Below are 19,817 nucleotides of genomic sequence, written 5' to 3'. Positions count from 1 at the left end.
ACAGAGAATCTAATGCTTTCACACACCCACCACAGTCACTCACCGATTCTAACTCTTAGCTTCCTTATTTAGGAGAGAAAGCGTCAAAGTAGTTGGCAATTATCCAGAGATCCTTTATACTAACAACCTTAATTAGAACAAAAGACCATCACTAATTAGTTCTGGTTTAGGATCAAATTAAAACACTGCATGAGCAATTGTTTCCAAGCTTCTTAAATAGGCTGCAATTCAGAATATATTTGAGGAGGAAAAAAAGATCTGATTGAAAGATACTGTACCGAGGAAAAGTTGCTGATTAAGACGAGATGGTAGCTCAAATATAGCTGCTTCCCTTGTCAAGATCCAGGCGAGCGGGTTAAAAACACGCAGCCCGACTCGGTGCAACTCCTCCTAGCTCCCGCTCTAAAAAGATTCCCCTCCTTCTCCCCACGATGGCTGTTTCTTCGCTCGCAGTCTCGTTCCCTCCCTGGCAGCAAAGCAAAACAGACCTGAGCCGGCCCGCACGTCTCCTCGCCTATTTAAGCACCTTCACCAGGTCCCTAGTTAGCAGCACACTCCAGCTCATCCAAGAAGCTGACAAGCACCGTTAGGGAAGGCAGCGCATGTTGCTCTAATGGACCTCATTAAGTTCTACTTACAGATGTTCTCTTAACATAATTGATCTGCAGCGAGTTGAGAGGACGGCAACCTATTCCCTAGCCCCCAATTATGGCCCGGTAATTAGATCCCCAACCTCCAGTTCTCCACATTCACCCTTCTAACATTCCGAAATATCAAAGTATCTCTTTCTCTCAAAGCAAACCCTCCTGCCTCCCCCACCACCTAACCTTCGTGTCTCCACCTCCTTTGCTCCCTCCCCTCCCTAAGACTCCATTCCTCTGACAGTATTGACAGTCAGATCTGCTAACCTTTGTAGTGAAGCCAGACTTAGTAGTGCACTCACTCCAATTGACAGAGCTCAGTCTAGCTTTTTTCCCTCTCGTTTTTTGCACTCTCTCTCTCTCTCTGGTTCTCCTTTTCTCTCCCTGCTGAAATACCCAGGGAAAGAGTGAAGGATGGAGCATGAGACACATATGGAGGGGGGAGACAGATGGATAAAAACAAGTTTGCACTTTTTGATAAAAGGTTGTAATGATAATATCTGTCAGGGGAGGATCTCTTTTTTTGCACAATGCCTTTTTATCTTTAATAATTCCTCTGATGATGAACGTGAGTGCAGGAGGAAGAGGCAGGTGGTGGTGTGAATGGTGAGCAGAGATGGCGCAGCGTTTATAATGCCAATCAGAGCCACTCCCTCCACCCGCTTAATTATCCGCTGCGCTAAAACACAGAGCACTTTAGGGAAATGTGAATGTCACGCTTACGCACTTAAAAGACTAGAGGGTTTCGTCACACAGGGAGAAGAGGAAGCCAGGGTGGGTGCGTTTGGTGCCAATCATTGGCGTGAATTTTTCTAGATCATGCACAGTTTGTAGTGTAAACGTGACATGAACGGGTAGGCAGAGCTTTGCGAAAGCCAAACATGGCAATATGTGATTTTTCTTACAGGTGTCCAATTAAAGTTCAAACAGGTCTGGTTGGTAAATTACCTTCCTTTACTTGCACTGTTTTAAGAGCCTTCCGTTATATAATTTATAAGCAATGTGCATTTTATTTAATTAATGATTATATGTGTTCATTCATTATAGGGAGTATTCATTGTGATTTTAGCCTTAAAGTGCAGTCACATTAATGGAATTTCTGTGAAATTTTGTGGACAAGGTAGGTCTATTGTCAATAGAAGTAACTCAGAGGACACTTCCAAAATAGACAAATTTATACTGGTAAACACAGCCAAATTGCTTGTTAAAAGTTCAATGAACAGTAACCCAATCAAAAAAAAAAAAAAAATCTCCTTACTGACGCAGATAGCTTAGTGGGCAGCGTGCTATCATATAGCACAGTTTTGCTTCGGGTGTCCCGAGTTTGAGTTTCATCTCTCAACCCTTTCCAAATCCCATCCCCCTCTCTCTCCAATTAACTGTCAGATCATCCCTGTCCTATCAAGAACAATGCAAAAATACCAAAAAATATATAATTAAATAAATACAGCATTCCTTCGTGCAAATTTCCCAATCACTTGGATTCCAATTGAGATGACTGCATTTCGCCTGCAGAATTGCGCCGTACAAAGGCAAAGGAGACCTTTTGGGTAATACTGGTCATGGTCATTCGCGATCATGGTCGCAAACATTTCTGTTCAGTTTTTGATTGGATATTTGTTGCTAAACAATTGGCCATTAAATTCATAAAACTGTGTTGTTTTACATTGCATACCAGGAACAGGATTTCATTACAAGAGGTGGTAACCAAATTTGTGTGTGAAACATTGCTGTCCTTAGGGTTAAATGCTTGGTTTAAAAAGACAATAACCTGGGGTTAAACATATTGTGAAAAGCGTATGTAATTATATTCAAGATAAATTATTTTGATCAGATAGAACCAGTTAAGTTTTTTTTATGAAGTATTGTCTGCAGTCATCATATAGCACGCATTAGTGTCCAGATTCTTTGCCATGTGCCGTTTTATATCCTTCTTTTACTGATTGTTGCCCCAGTGAGATTCGTGAATGCACTTGTATCTCATCATCTTTTCCTAACACTTTTTCAAAATCCCAAACTAAGTTACCCACACTATTCTTCCACAATCTAGTAAGCACCTCCTGACTCTAGTAGTACAGATTCACATTCAATCTAATTCCACATACTCTCCTAGAGTTCTCTGCTCCCAGTGGACACAAAGGGACACATGTGACTGTGCACTAATGACCACAAGAGCCTCTCCTTAAAGAGACACCCAATAATTGCTTCAGGTAGGTGACCCTCAACTAGGGTCAAGGGATGCCTAGTTTTTAATGACAACTTTCGTACTCCCAACCTTGCTCTCTCTGCCCTGTAGACCAATTTTAGTTTTTGGCCGAGAGACAGCTAAAGCAAATAATAGATACTCCTCAGCAAAGTCTGAAGAATCACCTTTAGTAATGGTCCTGAGGGGACACCTCTGAAGTTAAAGAACAGCCAGCCCACAATATACCGGCCAATCCTATTGTCACAGTGGGAATCACTGGAGATTACTTAATTCAACCAGCAATTAATTTGTTAAGGCCAGTCTGAGAGCTACAATATCCAAGTGCAACGTGACTCCATTGCAGAAGGAGGGCGTTCCTTGACTGCCTGAAGGCCTGTTGTAAGTAGGAAGGTCTGCAGTGAGATCAGATCATTTTAATTTGCGACTCCCTTACACATGGGCTCTCAGGATGATTTTATGGATGTTAAAGTCCTATTGTTCATGTCAACCTTTCTGATTTGTGATGTTAGCATTTTTGTAATCATTATGTTTAGAGTAAACTGCTGCTTTTTAAAAGGTTGCATACATTTACAGACAAAATAACCATTGAATTAATTAGGTCATTACATTGTGTGTCGTGTAAATATAATCATTCCAAAATAGAGTTTCTGGGTTGCAAATGTGATGGATTCATGTAGGAATAGTAGTACTTCATCCAAGTAACATAGAGCCCACAATTAAACATGTTATGTGATTAAATATCTTTTATGATGAATATTTTGCTGTCATTTTACCTTGAGCTTCTAGGTCACGTTAGAGTTTGGAGGTCAGATTTATGCTTTCCAATTAAATCTTCAATCACAATGGAGCCTTTACAGTCAATAAACCAGCCAGTGCCTTTTCAGTGGTAGGCCACACACAGTCATGTTTTCAAAACCACAAGAAGATGAGCCTTTGAATAATATTTCTAGAAGCCTTTAATGATAACCTTGAGCAATACTGGTACCTGCTACATAATATCTATTGATTCTATCCAGCATGATTTCCTTGAGTAGCTCGGTTGAAATGACTTGTGTGTTTGGAACTAAGCATTTCAAACAGACTGCTGTATACCTCTGTGGCAATCAATCAGCCTTAATCCAAAACCAATTTACTCCGCCTGAAGAGGAAAATATCTTTTAATCTCTTGCCGACAATCCCTGATTGCAGTGCTGAGCATCAGTTGACAGTAAGATGGTGGCTTGCTTGTGATGGAACCTCTAGTTTGTGTACTACACAAAACAATACTTGTTATATACACACTACACATAAAAAGATGCTGTAAATTGCAGTATAATTGTCGTTGGAGATCATTCTGCTCAAAAGCAGTGCAATTATTGGTGCATACGTGTAGAGTCAGTATTTTTCAGTTCAAGGTTTATCTTTGAAAACTCAAGTATTTCATTTCGAGCACAACCACTAGTGCAAATTAAACAATTTCTTTTCCAACTCCTACATCGCCCAATCAATTAAACAAAATGTTAAACTTCAACTAAATCTTATTCCATTAAGTCCATTTAGTCACAGCCCTAAATATACAATTGCAATCTCTTTAATATTCATATCTACTAACACCAAGCTGTCATGCATTAAGCTTGTGTATTCAATCTCATTATCTATAGTGAGAGTAGACAGACTTTTTTTTTTCAAATCTTATAAAAGATTTTTCCCCAAAGCTAACTACAAATAATGAGGCCGCTGAACCTCACCTTTCATTTCCTTGTACTGTCAAATCTTCACATATACTATACACGGTGAAAATAGGTTTGTATTCATAATTAAATTGATTGTTGTATTAATGCTTAAAATAAAGCAAAATGAAGGCTAAGTTGCAATGCACCCCTTTTGACCCATCAAAAGTCTCTTAATCACGTCTGCTTTGTCTTGATTGCAAATAAAAGGAGTCAAAATATGCAAGCAACTTTGTCTCGGTGACAAATGACTCCAGAGGCCCAGGAACAAAACCAGACATCTCGCTGTAAAGTTTGGCACTGCTGATGCTGTTTTGGAGGCTGGAGGGTTGATCTCAGAGTCTGTCAGCCAGTTAGATGAGGCTCTGATTTTCATCTGCATGTATATCTGGGAGCACTAATTGGCAAGATGAAGCGATGATTGATGTCACTGATGTTCTCCTGCGTTCTTGCTGCAATTTTCCCACCCACACGCGTCAGTCAGTGTAATGACATGGTGTTGCTACCGTAAAAGTTGCCCTTTTACATTGATCTGAGATCAGCGCTGTGCCATTTCTTAAAATAATTAAGCCTGCGATTCAAGCTAAACCTTGATCAGCACACGAGAGGCAATGACATGACGACCCATCCTCCATCAGCTTTGACGCCGTACAGTCTCTCCCTTTATTCGATGCATTGAAGGACATCACCTCTCTGTTCAGTGCCATAGCCTCTAGCTCATTCTCCTCCCCAATGCTAATTGACTCAAAAACACACAAGGTGAGGTCCCCGGGATGAACTAAAAGCATGCGCAGACAGGCCTGACAATAGCCTCATTACAAAAATGATCTGGAACTGAGTAAGGTAAGTGTTCAAACCCTTGTTGGCCATTCGAATAGATGCATTTGTGCTTTGGTGGGCTTTTCAAAACATACTTAGTATGAAATTAATTTTCTGCACGTCAATAGGTGGCATTCTAAGCACCTACAGCTCTGTTGTTTGAATGAGAAATATTAACCTTCACTTTCAGCAAGGGCTGCGAATTTGGCAGATTCCAAAACTCATAGGCCTAAAGCAAGAGACATAGTCAAAGCAATACACTTATTTCCATGCTATTGAGTGCTCTCAAGGTAAGGCTATGCAACTAAGATTGAAAGGAAAATCAGTTGAAGTGGCTTTTAGATGTCATTCTTTGACTAATATTTTGGACCCTGATGGTGAATCTCTCTGATACAGCCTTGACTAACTTTGCAACCTTTTCTAGTATGTAAGTTGGAGGCATAAAAAAAGGATTTAAAGACGATTGCCTCAGCTTTGCTATGATCGATTCTTGGAGAACAACATTCCATCATGCAAAGGGGGGCCTGAGCTGTAGACGACAGCTAATTAAGATGGCTAATCGCCACATTTCACAGTGGCTAGAACAACTGTCACTCTTTGCGATCTGCTCGATGGCTACTGCACAAGCATGTGACATCATAAAACTGCGCCAATTATCCAGTGTCCAATTACCCCAATGTCCAGAGTCAAGTCCTGTGTGTGAATATGTTTACTTCCCTTTAACACAGTATGCAGAACCACTATCCCATAATGTCACGGGAGGTAAGGAGCCATCAGATTCAAAAGTAATTAAATTGGCAGAGGTATCTAAGCAAATGTTCCTTGTTTAACAATGCCAAAGTAAATTGTTTTTTAGGTTCTGCTTAGTATGTTAAAGGTGAAAGAACGTGTCTACAGACGTTGAAATATGCTTCATACAATAATTTCTTCTTTTTCAGGTCAGTCTTCGATACATGCTTTCTGGACCTTGAATGTGGTAGGACCCTTGCTGTCTATGGAGGGTCAGAAAACTCTCTGAATTCATCAAAAAAATCTTAATTTGTGTTCCAAAGATTAACAAAGGACTTATGGGTTGGGAACAATAAGACAGTGAGTAATTAATGACAGGATTTTGGGGTAAATTATCCTTTTGAGTACATGTTGTTATTATTATACGGCTATGTTCTCCAACAGCACTTAAAGTAATTAACTCATGACCTGATAGATGAGCTTTAAGTCATGACATACCTTGGAAGAAATTAGTAAGAATTTTGATGCCAAGAATCCACAAATATTATGGCACCCTTCCAAGTGGCCACATTCTAATAAATAAAGGCAGTTACATATTTCCATCTATAAAGAGCAATTCTATGCAGGAGGCATGATAAACTAGACAATTATTGTTTAATATGAACTCATGTACTCCCTTTGGAGCTCCAAAAGTTTGAAACCCCCTAAGCTAATAGAGAGCTATACCCATACATCAACCAGTTTGTCTTCATCACATACAGTCCCTAGTACGGAAGGCAGAGAATATTAAAACATCCGGCAGACTGGGATGGGGCACCAATTCCTTTTTTGGTGTCTCATGTCACAACCCCTGTGAGCATGATGGGAATGTGTTCTGGCATAAAGCTGCAAATTAGGCGTGTAGTTCAAGCTTCTTTTGGTGGTTCAAAGCCAACCAGGATTGAGGCTTTTTTCCCTGATTCATATGGTACACAGCGACGAAAACGGGGTTGATGTACAAGCAAACTGAGAATCTTTACATCTCACTCCTGTCTCTACGTCTCCCTCTCTCTCTCTCTATCGCACACATTCCCCTATTCTCCTTTTTATTTCCCTCTGTGTTTTTGTGTAGGAGCTTGCGAGTCCCCTCCTTCATGTTTTAATTGGCTGCTCTCTTTGCATGTCAGGGGACCCGGTGGAATAGTTACCAATCCTCCAGTGACGATCAGACCGGATACCGTTCTCAGGAGGGTGCGAAAAGGCATTTCAGACACCCTCCTCTCACATCGCGCCGCATTGTAGTTCAGATTGCTCTGACGCCATCTTCACAGTAGCCCATAAAGTGCACCTTCTTCAAACATGCTGAATTATCACACGTAAAACAACTGGGATGAATATATCTGTGGCTTTGTCAGGAAATGCAAAGATTTTAATGGCAGATGAACAGAAAGAAACACAAAAAACATAGTTGAGTGTAGAGAGACTGTACAGCTCAGGTAGTTCAAGGCCCATTATTTTCCAATATGAGGCTGTCTGTCTTTGCAGGTACTCTTTCGCCATGATAGCAGAAGCAATATTGAAAATGGAAGTGGATGCGCAACTGAGCTGAAGCACTGGGCCCACCAAATTGAAGACGGGAGACAGAGGCCTATGAGCCGGCGTCTCATCAAATGGCTCATGAGGCCTTACATTTTTTTTTTTTTACTAAAGTGATTTGCGCATCCTCTGTGCAGAGATGAACACCACCCTGGCTAAGCCCCGACGAGTGGTTATAAGAGAAAACTGTTTGGGAGTGATTTCCCATCTGGATTCAGCTCAGATAAGCAGTTTTAAATTGCAGTAGGACTTATACCATTGACTACATTACTGAGTCCGCCAGGCCATGATATTGCATCACTTGCTCATTGTCTGATCTCAGAATACTGCTAAGATTTAAAAAAATAAATAAAATAAAGCTGGCAAGAAGCGGATGTACCCTTTTCCAAAGGGTACAAAGTATATCACAAACTCGCAGTACTTGTAAATTGCAGAGGTTGTCTACATTTGGTTGATTGGAACATTCAATGAAACAGGTATAATCATGAAAGATTTAACTGATCTTTTTACTTTGAGAATGTCATGTATTGAAGCCACTGCAATGTTCTTTCGGCTCTTAGTTCTTTCATATCCTAGCAAAGTGAGTGATATTCTCAAATGCACCCCGGTCATGAGGGAGGGAGAAGGAGACGTTTATATGTGCAGCTAGGGACTAAGTGTTCTTTATTGCAATTTTTTTTTTAAAGTCGAAAGTTGATCTGTTGAGATTCTGAGTGTGTTGCAAAAAAAGAAAAGCTCTTGAAATGCAAAACATGCAACACAAGTTTTTGATACGCTTCTCAAGCCACGCAATTCTTCTTGTAGTTGGTTATGCCCTTGTAATTTTTGATATGTTGTTTCACTGAATTATGCTGGGTGTTTAGCCAATTGCATTGCTCATGCATGTGTTAAAGCACCTTTCTTAACAGAACAGATGTGTGAATTTTAACAGAATGTTAGCATTCAATAGATATTTAGATGTTATGCATTAGGTTTTACATACCGGAGTGAAAATTGAAAAGTATATATATATAATGGTTTAATGTTAAATAGTCCAATGTTTTATATAATGTTATGCAAATAATGGTTTATTCTTATTATTATTATGTGCATTATCTTGTGAAATATTTTTTATTTATAGGTAGCAGCAATAGTTGTTCACATTATTGGTTTTAATATATTTTACAAATGGACAGAAATTCTGTGTATTTTTGAGAGAAAAAAAAATCCTCGTAAATAGAGTATTTGTCCTCTAGAAATGCTTTTCTTGGGCTTTTTTATTTAATATTTTAACTCCTCAAAACAATAGCATAAATAATATAAAGAAAAGTATTTGAGGTCTATCCATCACAGCATTTCCCCCTATAGTGTGTAAACATAACTGGAGTCAGAACTGGGCAAAGACTTATTCCACAGTGGGACAGCCGATGTATTAATGCCTTTGTGCAGTAGAAGACATATGATCGGCGTCTTTGAGTTCTTCAATCTCCATTTTGATGTGAAGGCCTGGCCTACTGTAAAGGCAATGCTGCTGACTCAGTTGCTTCCTTTTCGAGATTGTTTTTCTTTCTCGCTATTGCAACGTTCTGTTAAAAACTGATTGGTTCAAACCTGCGCTCGTGAATACTGAAAACCACTACCTTGAGTTGACATCAGGGTACACTGAGCACTTGTTTGTGGATCTGCCTCCCTGAAATGAGTTCTTTCCTCCTTCTCCAGTTCATTGTGTCCTTCAGTCAAATGCATTCTCCTCCAAACATGGCATAATCTTCCCGTTTGTTAGGGCAATGCTAAACTCCAAAAAGGGGTCGCATCAAAATAATTGCTTCAAATAAATGAGCTCTTAAAGGTCCATTAGCCCAGCCTCTTCCTCAGCTAATAGCATTCAGTGATATCAAAGATTGCTGGAAGGGGTCTTGCCATGGAACAGATGGGGCCATCCTCTCCTAGCTGTAAATGAGAATTCTGAATGGATCCCAGGCCTTCATCGTTACCTGGGCCTCCTGATAAAAAGGAATCTAAACCTCTCCGATTATGTCACGCTTCACAAAAAGTAAATGCCCTTCACATGGTTCAGTCAATCGTTTTAGTGCATTTAGGTGTAATTGCATGCACAAGTGGGAGAGGGAGGGACTTGAGCTGTTTCTATGAGAGCACAGATGCAACAAAAAAGTTGTCATCACACTTACAAAGGTACATTTACTTGTGCCTCCAAAATCTGTATGACTTTGTCTTGCTGCCTTGAAATGTAAAGAGAGTACAGTTACGTTGGGTTGGGAGGGGGGGTTCTTCAAAAAAAGGATGCCCAAGCACCATAAATATATAAAGTAGGTTGTGCATTTGATTTATTGAATTATTTTTAATAATGTATTTTTTTTATTTGATCATTAATAATAGATTTATAGCATGGCTATAATTTTATAACATAAAAATGTATTTATTTATTTAAAAACATTACTCGTATATTAATTTACATTATATATTTATATATTTAATTGAATTTTAATTAATTTAATTTATATTTATATTTATGCCATAAATGTATCACATAGGTTGTTTCAGTTCGTTTTTGTATAATTTAATCAGCAACAAATTAATCGTATATTGTATTAAATTGTGCATTACATTTACCAATAAGTCTAATTTGTGAACAGTTATTATTAAAAATTTTATTGTGTGTGTTCGGAAGTCAGATCTCTCCGATGAATACAATTGATCTGATTCACAAAAACAATCGAATTGATTCATTCACATTCAGTTCTTGAGTTCAACTCACTGATTCGATGAGTTGGTCAGAGCACTGGAGTTGAAGATTATTATTGAATATTTCTATTCCTCACTTAAAAATATGACTAAAGAATATTTTTATTATGCTTTGTGTCCTTTTTGACATCTCATTCATTTCAATTATAGATATGGAATGGCATAGAAATAAGAATTCAGTCCAATGCTAAAAAATTCTCCTTTGCTTTAGAAAGTAAGTCTTATTGGTATGGAAAGACAAATGTGTAAGGGGGTAAAGAATGACAAAACTTTTATTTTTGAGTGAGCTGTACCTTTTACAATTTTATAAATGTATTTTCACAGAATAGATATAAAATACAGACTATAAGCCAAAACCTTAAAAAAAAGAAAAATCCATTGCTTTCCTGAGAAGGTGTAATTTATTTCACCTCTGACAGATTTAGATCACTTTAGAACAGAAGCAGAGGGGGGAAAAAATCCTCTTTTTGAAGGAATACATTTTTCATTTGGCACATTTGTGTTGCATTTATAAATGCAACAGCGTCATTAGCATGTTCAAGCAGTTGTCAGGCTGGTAGAACATCACTCAGCCTCTCAAGTGACCAATAAATTCCTCTGGGCAACTTCTCCCTAATCAGAATTTAATCTGTTGGCTGCCTCCTCCTCCCCCTTAGGTGAGTTATGTTTTTTTGGGGCGGTCTATTGGTCTCCAGGGGTCAACGCCCACTTTTCCTTCCAGTAACCAATCTGGTAGTGATCTAAATATCCTGAGCCTCTCTGTCATCTTCAGCTCAGTCCTCCTGTAGTAATAGCACATTAATTTGGGCTCCAAATATTTCACAACATGTCCTCTGACAGAAACCAAGCAGCAGTTTGTTGGCACCAGGGCAGAAATGCATTGGAATGAGAGATGTGGCGTGTGCGAGAGAGACATATATAAAATTTGCTTTTAATGAGAAAAACAAATAGCATTTCAAGAGATCATCACGAGAGAGCAGAGGTGGGATGACAGCAGCGTGTGCATGTGTGTGTTTGGGGTGATGGGAGGGGTAATGATTTTTTGAGAATTTCCCAGGGTGTAGTTAGAGAGGCAACAGAAGGCGGCCCTGGCAGAGTTCTCGCCTTCGATTATGTATACTCTTTTATTCAATCATTGCATCTCTCAGCGCCTGACATTTGGTCAATAGTGCAATCTTCTTGTGATCAGAAAACGGCAGACAGCCCACCGCACAGAATTCCATTAGTTTTGCTTTCAGTGGATGCACTTGAACAAGATAACTGGATATAACGACACGTTTCTCACACAGATTGAATAGCAAACATCATATAAACCAGAGATTTTAATTGGTCCTTCTTATTCTCTTTCTTCTCTTTCAGTCAGTCTGTCTGTCCGTCCGTCCGCCCACCCAGCTATCTAGGAAAATTGTGAAGCATTGTTAGAAAAAAATTTGGTGTTCTTGAAACTGGAAATTCTATACAGAGAGCAAATAGATTTGTACAAAAGGTTACACAGGACAAAAGCTTAACAAAGAGCCCAGACATAAAGCCTAAAATGAGAGAGACAATTATTTAGCTAAATAATCTCCTATGGCATCTAAAGGACAGATGAAGTGCTTTCATGTAAAAGCAGCCCATGGTGCAGGGTTTTATTAAGATTCTATACATCCTTTCCTATTCAAGCGCTATGACAGCCTTGATTCAAATGAGGCCACCTTGAAACATCTCACGCACAAAGCAGCGCAAATAGAGGTGAAAGTAGTTTTCAGTTACGACATATGTTGGTAGGATGGAGGTCATGTTTTAACCATCATTTATTGAGCCTCTGTGTAGCAGCTTACAAAACCATTCCTCAATGCATCTGCGAGAGTTTTTGTTGCATTGCTATTAGCGGCTCCCATACTGCGCCTTTGACCTGCTGAATAGAATTCAGATGTACGCTACAGGTTTGATGACAGTGGAAATTTGCAGGGAATTAGTGATTATTTTTGACATTTTTAATAATTAACTGCCATCAGGCCTTCTCTTTCTCTTCATTGCTCCGACCAGTGCTCAGGAGACGGCCAATGAGTCTCAACAGATTTCCACTGTGTGAATATATAAAGAAAACAACATGAATAAATTACACCCCACAGCTACTGCACATGCCTTGCAAACTTGAACACCAGAAAGTACTGTGATGTAACAATGCTCTCTAGCACTGTACTAGACACGAAATACTAAAATGAGATCACCGTGGCATGATATTCAGGTTGTGCAATCCGCCCTTGGATCCTACAAAACATTATAATTTCATTTAAATGTTATTTTTTATTGCATTTGCTCTTTGTATATTTCTTCCTATAGCATTTAAATAAAAGACGTTGTGCATATGCTGAGACTAGTTATTTAAGTGATAAAAGCACAGATAGTTCAGGGCCATATGCAAGGTGCTTTATTGTAAACCTGAATTATTGAACCAAAGGCAGTCTTAAAGGGTTAGCTTACCCAGAAATGAACACTTTGTCATTATTTAACCACCCACTTGTCATTCGAAACTTGAATGACTTTCTTCTGTGGACTTATTTTGCAGAACCTCTCTTGAACTCTTTTCAAACTATATTAAAAATATTTAGTATATTTCTAGCTGAATTTTTTTCAGATGCGTTATGTTTACAGATGGGTTTCTTGGATTTAAATATATAGAGCACTGTATATTTTAAAATGCTTTAAAATAATGTAAATTACATTTTTAAAATACATTGTCAAGAATATACAAAACTAGACAAAAACATATTGGTAAAAGTATATTTAAGTTATTTAATATGGTTTCTTATAAATTTGTCATTGAAAATTACTTCTACACTAAATATTTTTGGTGTTTTTGAAGTATTTATTTATTTTTGTCATATTTGGTGCTTGATAACCCCATTCTCCATTTACTTTCATTGTATGGACAACAGAAAACATTCAGATTAAAGAAGATAATACAGATTATGAGCAACATGAGTGTGAGTGATCAATGTCCGAATGTTCATGCTTGGATAAACTATCCCTGTAACATTTGCGCCTGCTATGTTTGACTTCTAAATGAGTTTCCACTAGAAACCCAAAACAAATTTCAGCAGGGCACAAGACATGGCCATGCACCTTGACTCTGAATTAACTGGCATTCACCGGCTACACAGAACATACATGCTTAATACTTTAACGTAGTTCTCACTCAAAAGGTTTAACCTTTACATTTTAAGCTTACAGTGTCATTTACAGACACGTGCACACATAGACTTACAATGGAAATCCCATCCAGTCTACCTCAACTTGTACTACAGACAAGTTCGATCAGCTTTGGGGTTAAAAGTCGATAGTGTAGAACATTGTGAGCGATTTCTACGAATATGACGCGTTTCGTTGGTTTGTGCCTCATCTACCGATAATTCGCTGCTCACAGATAGGGATAAAAGTGTTAATCTACTGTATAATCATAATCCCTCTAGGAGGCCTGCAGGGAAATATAAGCCCTAGTTACAATAAGAGAACCGCTGACACCCGAATTATTTTATCATCTCATTTCAAAGTTGTGGAAACTTAACTTTACGTCAAACAAAGAGCAAGCATGAGTCAGATTCAGGCTTCATAATAGAAGCGTGCTGCTACCTATGAAAACAGACCTAGCTTTGATGGTTCACCAAGGCCCTTGTGCATTATCATTCATATTAAACTAACCCAGTGGCACTTATTTTCCTGACACAATCTCGCTGGTCAATCAATAATGCATCCCAGAGTTCAATTCGAGATGGATGGATATGCTTTATCCTGCACATAATATTGTGGGCAATCTTACAGTGCAGTCATTGGTGGAGATAGAATTACTGGCCGCTAATCAGATGCTAAAGAGCGAGCGGCGTCTGTTTGCGTGCATGGAAGATGGCTTAATATTACAGGGAACATTAATGGAAGAGGAAAGGTAAGCAAATATCTGGCCAGATACCTGCTATCAAGCAGTTAAACAATTTCCGAACAGCCCGCATGTCAATAATGCGACTGCCCTCAGCAGTTAGGAAAGTTCTGCTTTATTGCCGATTTACATAGAAATTGCCTTATTTTAGACTCGATGGGCTTTTTTTTTAATGCATTATCTGCTACTCTGTCTTATCTATACGATGGCGAGGTTCTGATTAGAATTATACACAATCAGGGTTGGAGAGCACCTTTCGACTGTGAAGCATACTGAAGTTGTCATGGGGTTCAGTCCGAGAGTTCTGCTTCTATTATTTATCTAATTAAAATGCAAGGTGATATTGGTGAAAAAATCGAAGCAGCAAAGCACTGAAATAATGACATGTATAAATGAAGCTCGACCGCATCGCTGTAGAAGTGATTATTGATAGGAATGTGATTTCCCCCCCCCCCCCCCCCCCCCTTAGTGTTAAAGTGTTTGCACACAGTCCATAACAGTAATTATTATTTCAGGAGAACAATATCACCCCTTGGGCTCCAATTATTTTCATGCATTGTCTCCCTTAGCTTCTGACTAGGTCTGGTTGTTTTGCCTTTGTTCTTTAAATATTTTTTTTTTTTATCCATCTTTGTATTCTTGTTCTTCTTTTTCTTGGAGAGTTTGCTCTGTACAACTTTAAACCTTTGTGCTGTTGCTACTTATTTAAGTGATAAAAGCACAGATAGTTCAGGGCCATATGCAAGGTGCTTTATTGTAAACCTGAATTATTGAACCGAAGGCAGTCTTAAAGGGTTAGCTTACCCAGAAATGAACACTTTGTCATTATTTAACCACCCACTTGTCATTCGAAACTTGAATGACTTTCTTCTGTGGACTTATTTTGCAGAACCTCTCTTGAACTCTTTTCAAACTATATTAAAAATATTTAGTATATTTCTAGCTGAATTTTTTTCAGATGCGTTATGTTTACAGATGGGTTTCTTGGATTTAAATATATAGAGCACTGTATATTTTAAAATGCTTTAAAATAATGTAAATTACATTTTTTAAAATACATTGTCAAGAATATACAAAACTAGACAAAAACATATTGGTAAAAGTATATTTAAGTTATTTAATATGGTTTCTTATAAACCTTTGTGCTGTTGCCTTTTTGCAAAGTGTTATCGTTTTTGTAGCACGCTGTGAATTCCTATCCACTTATTAATGTTTGATAAGCTGTCTAATCTCATAAAAGAGTGACAAATACCCGAACATAGCAAATCACCAAGTGGATACCAAATGTTCTTGATGCTGAACAACATCTGAGTAGCTAACAGTGTATTAAACAAGTTTGCAGTTTCACACTAGATAAGATTCAGTGAAAGCTTTAGTCAGCTCCTTTTGATCCATTTTATATTTATGTTGTATCTAATATAGTAAGATACCAATAAATATTATTTAATCATTACACACACACAAACACACACACTGTAAGTACATAATGTTCCAAAGTTTGGGGTCAAAGGTATATATTATTTATAATTTTTATATTTTTTATATATTAATCCTTTAATTCAGCAAGGTTGATCAAGTATGACAGTAAAGAAATTTATAATTTGATTTCAAGTTACTGCTGTTCTTTTAATCTAATATAATGAATAGAATTAAAAACCATTACAATTTCCACACAAATTTTAAGCAGCGCAACTTTTTTAGTTTTGTTTTCAGCACTGATAATAAAAAATATATTTTGATAATGAAATCGGCATAATAGAATGATTTCTGAAGGATCATGTGACACGGAAGACTGGAGAAATGGCAGCTGAAAATTCAGCTTTGTCATCATTTTTTGTTGTTGTTGTTATATATTAAAATAGTAAATAATTCTTTTAAATGGTAATATTTTACCATATTATTTTTTTAAATGAAATTTCAAATGCTTTTACAATGAAAATGCTATTTTTTTTTTTTTTGCATTTTGCAAATAAATAGATGCAATGTTTATATATTTAAACAACAGAAGAAAAGAGGAGTATTTAGGAAACCTGTTTGGTGTTGATGGCTCTAACAAAAGTTCAAGGTCGTTGTGGTTATGGTCAGATCTCATTGAAAGTGTCATCTTGTGAAAGTGTCGTCTTCATTTTCCTTCATATTGTCAGTGGCAGATCTGCCATTGTACAGGCATTTGCTATGTGAAAATCATCGTTGTCAAAGGCAACTTAAAGTTTACACCAACTAATTGGCAGCAACATAAAAGGGGAATTGAAAAATGACAGAAGACACCCTGCTTCCAACCCCCCTTTTGAAATTTGTCAAAATGTTTTCTCTTATAACGGGAAAACAAAGCATTCGCTCGTTAACGATGAAAGAGTTGCCTAAGTCCCCTGTTGATTGACGATCACTGAGATGTATGACACCTCTCAACTTGTCATGGAGGAGTTATTTGTACTCGGCTGCGATCCGTTCTGTGAGGAGAGACCAGATGTCCCGTCTTAATTAGGCCTGCAGTGATGTTTTTAATGACTTCTACCCCATTACGGGCAGAGCGTGCGCTAGTGAGAACGAGAGAGGAGTTTCAAATCTTTCTCCCTGTCACTCTCATCTGAATGCGTGTGAGCTCCAGGAAGTGTGCTGCTTTTTGTCGGATTGCGGTGTGTGATTTGAGATATGCTAAAACCCTCAGAAGAACCGGGGAGGAACTTGGGGGTTTGGAGCGAGAGCAGTCAATGCAGAACAAATGCAACTTTTCTGCCTAATCTCCTCTCTGAATTGTTTTTGTATTGCATGCTTCATTTATATCTATGAGGGTGCACATTGTGTAATATATTTAATTAATGGCGTCTGTTATGGAAAACTAGGCCAGACTAGTTGATGGGAGATGTCTAGTTCACAAAGACTGATATAAAACACTCATACAGAACTTAGTTATGCTGTCCCGAAAGGTTTATGCGCTATTCTACTGTTTTATTGCACGTCTGATCTCTAATTCTGATTCCCCTCCAGACGACCGCCAAGAAAAGGAATCGTCTCGTACCTAGAGTTGGCGTTCGCATTTGGAGATTCATGACAGGCCGCTGGTACATGGAGTATTAGAGCTCTCACTTACAATGCACAGATCAAATTTGAATTTGGCCTATATTAAATTATATCTCTTCCTTTGATGTGTCAGGTCGGTACATTTGGAGAACAGCGCAGAAGGCTGTTCGGAAGGCTGATGGTGGCATTACCTGCGTGCGAATCACCTCAAGGTAGAATCGAAAGTAAGTTTCTGAATAAATGTAATTGCTTTGCCATAATGAGGGTATAAAATGTTATTAATATTTTAGAACAAGTCCTATTTTTCATTTCTGAAAACCACTACGGGGCTCCTTTTCAAAGGGTTTCAGTCAAAACCCAATGGGAGATTCAATTGACTTTAATCTTGCATTCGTTTGAAAATTTGAGCCCATTAGTTAACTTTGCCTTTTCTGTGCAGTTTTCATTGCATTTCAATGAAGCCGCTTTCCTGTGGTGTTAAAACACTAATAGTTGCTTCAAATAGTAAATGAGGAAAGGATATATAGAGGGATAGAAATTGGGGAAGAGAAGAGTTGATGACCTAAAATATTTATATAAAACATCTGTGTTTTTATGGAGGTTGGAATAAAAAAAAATGAAAAAAAATCCAATACACAGCTACAGGGTACAGGAATCAAATATTAATATTCTTTAGTGAATAATTTGGGGATTGAGATGCAACTATTAAGCATTCTGCACCAAACGCGGTGCTCTGACAACATATCAGTTGGCCAGGTGCACCAGCTAATTGGTGAATTGCATTGTGGTCGCTGGCAAGGGAAAGTCAGGGGACCGGCCGTAATCAAATAAAGGGAAGGCCTGAATAATTCTTTCTGAAGTGCTACGGACCTCATGAGTTCTACGCGACTCTAATTGCCGACGCTCGGCACGTACCCACCCGCTGAATTCGTGAAGACCCCCCTACACCTGCTCAACCCACTCGGGACCAACAGTATGAAGGAACAGTATTTGAAACCAGTTCATTTTGACTCGCTTCAGCTAATTTTGATTCGCTAGTGACCAAATCTCCAAAGAACAGTCTCAAAGAGTGCCAGTGCTTCGTCGAATCTCCTCGGTAAACCATCTTCTCACTACTTTCCCTTAAATAGTAAATCACATAGGATGATTAAAATGCCTGCCTTGTGAAATGCAAATGCGTAAAAAGCATTTATTTGACATCTTCTAAATAACAACAAACCACCCCCCTCCCCCACCACCAAAAGGGTCAGCATTTCGAATCCTGGCTGCTCAGCTTTGAATGAATAAATTGTGTCATTATGCTTTTCATCGTCTGATAAACAGCTCTTTTTCGCACTCAGAATCTCCATTAAAGAAAAGTAGGTCAAGAGCAGAGGCTTTAAACGGCAAGCCAATACACTTCTCTTCTCCTTACTTCTCTCCTAAAAAAAAAAAAAAAAAAAAAAACTTGCAGACTAGCAAGCCACCCCAGTGGTTTATCTCAGTCCTAACTCAGCACTTGCACCAGTTAAATCCAAGTGCACATCAAAGCATGCATCCAGATCGGGTTATTTTAGATAAAGTTGTATTGTTGGTAATGCAGCACATACTGTACGAGACATTAGGAAATATAATGAATTTAAAGGGATAGTCATTATGTCTTATGATATTATGATACAAGTTAAATCTCCAAATCAACAGATAAATCAAAGAGATTTATTTTTCTGTAACAACCATCTGCATGTACATTATCAAGAAGCATTCGAATAAAACATCACTCTTTCAAAAAGAAATTTCCTCATGATTTCAGGTCTGTTTACACAACATCCTGCAATACAGGGGAAAGCCGGTGTTCTGTGTCTGTCAGCACAGGGTGCATAATGGGGCATCAAAGCAGCCAAATCAACAAACAAATGCCTGTTTGCGGGATTGAGAGGATGAGTCTGATAGGACAGGAGACCCATGCCCTGGTGAGTGTCTCAGACAGTCTGAGCTTAGGCCTGCCTTTGCCCATCTGTCGTGAACCCTGGCCAGCACAGGAAGGGGGGCCACACCAGGACAGCAGTCGTCCAATCACGTGCCTTGTGTTGGTCCTAATACTTTTCCAAATGATGCTTCCTGTCTAAGACCTCCCAAATTGGAAGAAAGCTCTTCGTTTTCTGTAATGCACTGTCATGAAGCAGTTTTTTTTTCCAAGACCCTGAACTGATTTAGCTGGTAAACAACCTGTTAACCTTGCTTCGCTGCTGAGAGCGGCCTGTTTCTACGCAACGAGATGTCATAATCATCTTACTTTACAAGAGTCCGGCATTATGCGCAGTATTTTCATCTCTCGTCAGCATCCTTGGCAGAATGGCAACGTGTCAGGAATCCAATATATCTAAAAGCGAGAACGATAGGACTTACATTTCCTCCGGAATCCACTTTGAATTGCCGTAAACAGAGAAAAGTGCATTTTCTTGTAGATCTAGGTATATATG

The 19,817-nt window shown here is 38.5% G+C and overlaps 1 protein-coding gene and 1 long non-coding RNA gene across 2 annotated transcripts in view; one reads left to right on the top strand and one right to left on the bottom strand.

Moving 5' to 3' along the window:
* Window positions 1-794, bottom strand: part of LOC113062995 (LIM domain only protein 3) — a 43,489-nt gene extending 42,695 nt beyond the window's left edge. The window contains exon 1 of the mRNA XM_026233144.1: window positions 279-794. The gene's annotated coding sequence lies outside the window, so the exon portion shown is untranslated. The remainder of the gene's footprint in view (window positions 1-278) is intronic.
* A 16,518-nt stretch (window positions 795-17,312) lies between these two features.
* On the top strand, window positions 17,313-19,339 carry LOC113063066 (uncharacterized). Its single transcript, XR_003278624.1, has 3 exons — window positions 17,313-17,399; window positions 17,492-17,582; window positions 19,148-19,339. It is a non-coding gene; the product is annotated as an uncharacterized LOC113063066 (long non-coding RNA).
* Window positions 19,340-19,817: the final 478 nt, after the last annotated feature.

The sequence above is a fragment of the Carassius auratus genome, chromosome 4 (genome assembly GCF_003368295.1).
Source record: "Carassius auratus strain Wakin chromosome 4, ASM336829v1, whole genome shotgun sequence".
Classification (NCBI taxonomy): Eukaryota; Metazoa; Chordata; class Actinopteri; order Cypriniformes; family Cyprinidae; genus Carassius; species Carassius auratus.
The sequence above is the reverse complement of the archived record's forward strand: the minus strand, read 5'-3'. Positions and strand labels throughout refer to the sequence as shown.